The 7,500-nt window shown below is 32.6% G+C and overlaps 1 long non-coding RNA gene across 1 annotated transcript; it reads right to left on the bottom strand.

The window, feature by feature from the left end:
- Window positions 1–4,735: 4,735 nt before the first annotated feature.
- Window positions 4,736–5,283, bottom strand: LOC136068278 (uncharacterized). The gene is made up of 2 exons (XR_010629666.1): window positions 5,095–5,283; window positions 4,736–4,925 (listed from the first exon to the last, which is right to left on the bottom strand). It is a non-coding gene; the product is annotated as an uncharacterized LOC136068278 (long non-coding RNA).
- Window positions 5,284–7,500: the final 2,217 nt, after the last annotated feature.

The following is a 7,500-nucleotide window of genomic DNA, read 5'->3' as shown; positions in this document are numbered from 1 at the left end:
TTGAGATTCGTTTATTACCTTTGTTAACACTGGGAACTTCATCTCTCCTTTTTGGTGGTTCAGTTTTAGACTTAAAAATAGCCCCTTCGTCTTTTCTCTCATTTCACCTCCATGAAGCAAAGGAGCCCAGATTTTGAAATGACCGAATTCCTTTCTTTTTAAGCTGTTGTTCCACCTTTATTGCCATGTGCACCATATCCTCCAACTCCACATAGTGTTGCAACTCTACCACATTGTCAGTGTCCCAATTCAGCCCATTCAAAAACCTAGTCATGGTAGCTTCTCTATCCTCTTCTACATTAGCCCAAATCATGGCAATCTCCATCTCCTTGTGGTAGTCATCCACACTCCTATAGCCTTGAGTAAGACTCTGTAATTTCTGATACAAGTCCCTATAGTAGTGACTAGGGACAAACCGCCTCCTCATGGTGGCCTTCATTTCCTCCCACGTCTCAATAAGCCTCTCATGGTTTCTCCTTCTGTTCATCACAAGTTGATCCCACCATATAATAGCATAGTTAATCCACCATGTTGTCAATGTCCTGATTCAGCCCATTCAAAAACCTAGCCATGGTAGCTTCTTTATCCTCTTCTACATTAGTCCAAATCATGGCAATCTCCATCTCCTTGTGGTAGTCATCCACGCTCCTATAACCTTGAGTAAGACTCTGTAATTTCTGATGCAAGTCCCTATAGTAGTGACTAGGGACAAACCGCCTCCTCATGGTGGCCTTCATTTCTTCCCACGTCTCAATAAGCCTCTCATGGTTTCTCCTTCTGTTCATCACAAGTTGATCCCACCATATAATAGCATAGTCAATCAACTTAATGACAGCGAGTTTTACCTTTTTCTCCTCGAAGTAGTTCTAGCACTCAAAGATTAACTCCACCTTCTTTTCCAATTCCAAGTATGCTTCAAGATCGTTTTCCCTTAGAACGATGGTATCTTCATTTTGATGTTTCCTAGGTTTTTGTTAGTCCTATCTTGCCATCTCGGATCTCTTTTAAAACCTCTACCATGTCTTTCTCCCCTTGGCACAAACCTGCCCTCATTGTTCAATGGAGCTTGATCCTCTTTATCTTCGAAATCATCCTCATGGTCATCATCAGAATCATTCACGCACACACGCCTTTCTTGCCTTCTAGCATTAGGGACTCTTTAGGGACGCTCCTCATGCAAAGTAGCAATAACAACGTCTTGCCTATCCATCTGATCCTAAATCTCATTAAATACCACGTTCATGCATTCAAATTGTTGTAGCATAACCTGCCACATTAAGGATGACTCCTCCCCCCCTTCTCTGTTTAATGCTTCGACCCTAGAAGACATACTTTTGAAACTATAGAGAAATGTTAGAAATAATTCCTCACAACACTCCCTCATGTGTTTGCACTCAAGTTATGTCACTCACACCCATGTTTCACTTTTAAATTGGCCTTGTCCCAATATTAGTTTCACACTCTCTTACCTTTTGTCACTCATAGCTTCCCTTTTTCAATTCTTCATTAAACTAATAAACTTGATCAAGAAATTTAACTTGTAGTATTAAACCAATACCGACGGCAAGAAAATATTACAGAAACAGTGAATCAAAGGAAGAGGATAAAAGAAAACAATATTTTGGTTTGAGAGAACTGAAACTTTCTTTTCTTTTCTTTTCTTTTCTTTTCTTTTCTGACATCTCTACCATTTTTTTCCACGTTTTTTCTTTTCTTTTCTTTTCTTTTTTGTCCTTGGTACATGATTTTAACTTGGTTCACGTCACAAAATAAGAACAAAGAACAAAGAACACAAAAGGAACAAGATAGGATGATAATAGGAAATAAAAGATAAAGGGATAATAAAACTGATTTTAGAACTTGTGCTCTGATACCAAATGATGCAAACCTCAATCGACATGCTTTGAGACCCTACAAGTACTATTGGAATATTTTCCCAAGAAAGCTAAAATTTAGATTTTGATAGAACCCCCAACCCAACGCTTATAAATGAAACACAAACTAGAGGTATAAGTAACAAACCTCAACCCAATGATTATAACTGAATCACGAACCGAAGGTATAAATTTTGAACGCCACAAGGAAGAATCCCTGATAAGTTCACAATTCTTAAAGAGCCAAAAGAAGAAGCAAAACCTCATGTTTTTCTGATTTTTATTCAATAATTTTCTCAATTACAATGAGTGCATGCTATTTATGAGACATGACTAAAAATAAGAAAATATAAAAAGCGTACTAAATAATAAAAGCCTAAATTAAAGTTGATTTGATTTGAAATTAGTAGCTCCAAAATAGGAATATAGCTAAAAACAAAAAAAGTTCTAAAATAGGAAAATAGCTAAAAAAATGTTCTAAATAATATAAACCTAAAATTATGGTGGATTTGGTCTGAAATTAGCAACTCTAGAATAGGAAAAATATCTATTAATTGGTATGGAGCTGGAAAGTCAATCAGTCATTAATCCACACCATAAATCACACCCAATTAAGCCAAATCAGCCCTCAATAGCTAGGATTAAATTTATTATGCCTTCATCTTCCTTTGGGCCAAGTTTGGAATGTCCTTTGTTAGAATCAGCCCAAATCTCTTGAATCAGCCCATTAAGTGCTTCTCTGATCTTCTTGGATCTTGCTCTAGTAATAGGCCTAACTGGAACATGCAATGGATCCTTTAATACTTGTTGATTTTCATCAAGTTTTGTAATGTTTTCCATATTGCACAGGCTTGAGTTTGGAATCTAGTAACCTTGGTTTCAAGATGCATGAAGATGGAAGAACTATAGTATGTGTGGCGATGGATGTCATTCGTACTTCAAGGTACTCATTTATTGATGGTATGTATCTAGTTTTACTTAGACATGGCAAAACGGGTCAGAATTTTCTAACCCGACCCGACTTGACCTGACCCGAAAAATACCCCACTCGAACCAAATTTTTTGACCCAAAGCAAAAACAGATTGATCCGTGACCCAAGTAGTGTTTTTTTTGCAAGTCAACCTGACCAGACCCGACCCGTGACCCGAACCATTTTTTAAAACTTTTTCTTTTTTGTAAAAAAAAAAGTTAAGACAATATTGGTTTAATTTTTTGTTGTGAGCTTTAAAAAAACAATTGAGACATTTACATAAATATCTATAAATAAATTGAAAAATAAATGGTTGAGTATTCTGTAATACCAGACCCGACCTGTGACTCGAACCATATTTTAAAACCTTTTTTTTTTTTTTTTTGGTAAAAAAAATTTAAGACAATATTGGTTTAATTGTTTGTTGTGAGCTTTAAAAAAAACAATTGAGACATTTACATAAATATCTATAAATAAATTGAAAAATGAATGGTTGAGTATTCTATAATGAGTAAAGATTTTTAGATATCAAATGACAAAGTACATACCAAGATAATATTGTTACAGTAGAGTTAAAAACATAGATTTAAAATTGTAAATATGTGTGAGAAATATTCATAAGTGTGAAAATAGTGAAGCCAAATTATTAAATTAGCATAAATTATAAATGCTTAGACCTATTTTTTAAACAATTTATGTCCAAAATAAACGGCTTTTCAAAATAAAAATTGATAATTCCTAGAGTGTGTGTTGCTTAATAATAATATGATATTCATAAAAGAGACAAAGTATAAATAAGTAAACAATCAAACTTTAATATATATTCTCAAATTGAAATAAAGTGCCAACCACAATTATAATAGATTATAAAATTAATTTTCAAGGTTGTAAATTTCTTATATGTTTTTATTCTTTGTCAAATGAGTTATCCAATAAGTCATTTGTAATTTTGTTTTATATTTTGGGATGTTGATATTGTGTAGAAATAAAACATGCGAATTTGTTTTACTTATCTTTGTGTTATTTTGTTTTAGTTAGCAATGTTGGGATTTGTATAATATTAAAATTATTGAATAAGTTTTAATAAGTTTAACTAAGTTCATTCTTGATATAAGTGATGAATTCAAAGTAATGCATTTTACATCAAGTAATTTGTTGCATGACTTTCTAAATGGCAAATCCATGTTGTTCTCTTTATATATATATATATAATCATGTGAAAATACAGGTCAACCCGACCCGCCTACTTACCATGTCTAGTCTTACTCCATTTGGATTCCGTAAGCCATGAAATGTATGTTTCATACCACTTCATAACCCAAAAAAAGATAAGTTTTTCACTATCTCGCAAGTTGATAGATATAAAACACATGATATAATTGACAAAACACTGACCCAGTAAATGGTAGAAGGCTTAATATCTTGAAGATTTTTTGTTATGTCACGTCCTTAACTACAAGAAAAAAGATCTATTACAAGGGAAAAAATCGTTGCAATAACTACAAAGTCATTGTAATAACACCTTATTGCAACGACAAAAAAGTTGTTGCAAGCCGTTATAATAAACTCCGAGACAATAGATTTATACAACAAAAAAATCTCGTTGCAATAAATCCTAAATATTGCAACGAACAAGTTGATGCAATAACTTCTTTATTACAACAAATACCTTTGTGGCAATAGCATATATTGCTTCAAAGTTTTTGTGAAAAATGTCATAACTTATTACAACAAACAACCTTTGTTGCAATAGGTTAGGGTTTTTTTTTTTTAATTTTATTTTAATTTTAAAATTTTCTATTACCCTATCTTGCAATATGCACATTATAAGATAATATAAAACATTATATTTAGGAACTACAATTTAAAGATACAAATTAAATAAATGCAAAAGTCAAAGTACTCCATCAAATTGATATGTCCAAGAACACAAATATGTACATAACTTGTTTAGTTTACGATCAAACACATAGTAGTTTCAAAAGTAAATATACACAAATATATACACAACTTGTAAGAAAAGTTCCCTTCAGAAAGTGATATCCATGCATGCTTCACAACCACTTCATTGACCTCCACCCTATACAATTGGGGAAAAAAAAAAGAAATAAGTATAAATTGAAAAAAAAAAATGTTTGCAATCCGTATATGTCTCAATAAAAGCTAAAAACAAGAAAATATTTAACCAATAGACTAACATGTACCAAAAAATCAAACGGCATTCAAGATTATCAGTGTTAGACTCTTACAAGATTAATATGCCTATATTAGAATTGAATAATAAAGAGGAAAATTTTCTGTTTGCAGTCAAACTTTCTGTTTGCAGTCCCAACAGGCTTTTCCTTGGCATCTGAATTTTTTAATATCTACACTTCTAATCATTAAAACCCACTGATCCACTCTTTATAGGGAAAAAAAAAACGTAGAAAGAGAGCCCATAACCATTAATAAACTTTAAAACCATAAGAAGAGGAACTTGAGGACCAGATTTATAACACTTTATTGCTGGTAATTTCTAAGCATAGAAATTATCACAAAAATTCCATTTAAAACCATGACATAAGGTCCAGAAAATACCTAACAATACCAACAATGAGACAAATGTAAACACAAGAGTGGTCATATACAACAACAACAACAACAACAACAAGACTTAAATCCAATTTGAACAAGTAAAACAATTCAGTCCTTCCAACCTGAATAGATTAATCCCACATGCTTGCACAGAAATAAGTTGCCAAACAGTCACACAATCAATTCACCAAAACAGTATTTTTAACTCAATCAAAACATTCCAACCTAAACAGATTGATCCCACATGCTTGCACAGAAATAAGTTGCCAAAAAGTAAGACAATTAACTCACCAAAACAGAATTTTTACTCAATGAAAAGAAACTATATGAAACTACATAACCGTATATATATATATATATATATTGTCAACAACTACCATCAACAAAACGACCTACTTCCACATCCCACCACCAACAAAACAACCCACCAAAAATTTATATAAGATAGTTGTACCTAAGATTGGTTAGCTAGTATTGCTAGAAATTCCTCACGCATAGTCTGTCGGAGTCTTTGAAATTGCACTTCCATTTCTGCATGTTCAGCCACCCTCTTAGCGCATTCTGCTTCAAATTTTGCTTCCATTTCTGCACGTTCAGCTACCCTCTCAGTGCGTTCTGCATCTAATTGACTCCTCATAGATTGAACTTCACTATTAAGTTCATTGCATACACGCTCTGTAGAAGTTGGAAGCTTTGCCATGTATCCTCGGCCAAGGACATATCTTGAATTGGAGCTTGACTTGGAGCCCGACATGGAGACAACTGATTGGAATATTGTATCCCGCTCACTACTGGATAATGTTCGATCTTCATTCACTTTCATTTCAGCAATTTTTTCTTTTGCTTCCTCCTATTTACAAACACAAATTCATGCTTTTAGTCAAGTGAATAGAAATATAGTTAACCTTTGAACTAAATACACAAAAAAATAGTATACTTACATATACATGTTTTGGAGTATCATTAGCCCTTGGCCCTTTGGACAGTAGGCCAATGCCCACATTTGAAGATCGTCAGGCTCCTTTTGTGTTTCTGGATCACGCTAAGAAAAAAAAAATACAAGCATTAGCCCACATTTACAAGCATTAGCATTATATGTTTTGAGAATTGTTGTACTTATCAATATATATATATTTATATATATTGAGTATTGTTGTTATTTGATCTTACATTTTCAAAGCTGATTTGTGCAAATGATTTGCTACCAGTACAGTGCATGCTCTCCCGCTTGCTTCGATTTCCAATGTTTCTATCACTTATTTTCTAAAATAAACATCTTTGTCACACACCTTATTAAGTTATTGTATAATAATACAATAAATGATATCATATGCTAGTAAAAACAAACCATATAATTAGATGAAAGTTTGGATTGTCTACCTTAAAGTCATCTAACTCAAAATATGAGATCACATCATACCAAGCATCCATGTTGAGCTCCTGAGGCTAATTTCGGATGACAGCCTCCCTGTCATGTTTGTATGTCTTATATGTTGCTGATAAATCAGCTCTCCATCCCCTATACCTCTCTTTGGCAATCTTGAAAATTTTAGCTTGAGTATCGTCATCATCTTCTAGTCTCCACTTATTCTAATTGTTCGCGTAAAATAATCTGCAAGCGCACAGAATCGTAACAAGTAGTAAAGTGTTTTTAGAAAACGAATGTCGAACCCACAGGGATTAACTATGTTATTGAATACCGAAATTTACTAAATTAAGTACTATTTGGAAAATCAAAAATAGATGGAACGTTCTACTATTTGAATTAAATTAAACTATTTAATAAAAATAAATCTATGAATAAAAAATTAACAAAGCTTAAAATCTAAAAGTGTAAAAATATGATAAGAATGGATCTAGAGCAGTTGATTTCACCTAACAAATCCCACACAATTTATTCTTCCTAATAGATATTTTTAATATTATTCGAGAGAAGATATTGAATACTTAAGGAATTTTTAATCATCAACGGGAGATTATTAGAATTTAATAATTAGGAAGAATAAATTGTGTGGGATTTGTTAGGTGAAATCAACTGCTCTAGATCCATTCTTATCATATTTTTACACTTTTAGATTTTA

This window comes from Quercus suber, unplaced genomic scaffold, assembly GCF_002906115.3.
Source record: "Quercus suber isolate HL8 unplaced genomic scaffold, Cork oak 2.0 scaffold_107, whole genome shotgun sequence".
Classification (NCBI taxonomy): Eukaryota; Viridiplantae; Streptophyta; class Magnoliopsida; order Fagales; family Fagaceae; genus Quercus; species Quercus suber.
The sequence above is the reverse complement of the archived record's forward strand: the minus strand, read 5'-3'. Positions and strand labels throughout refer to the sequence as shown.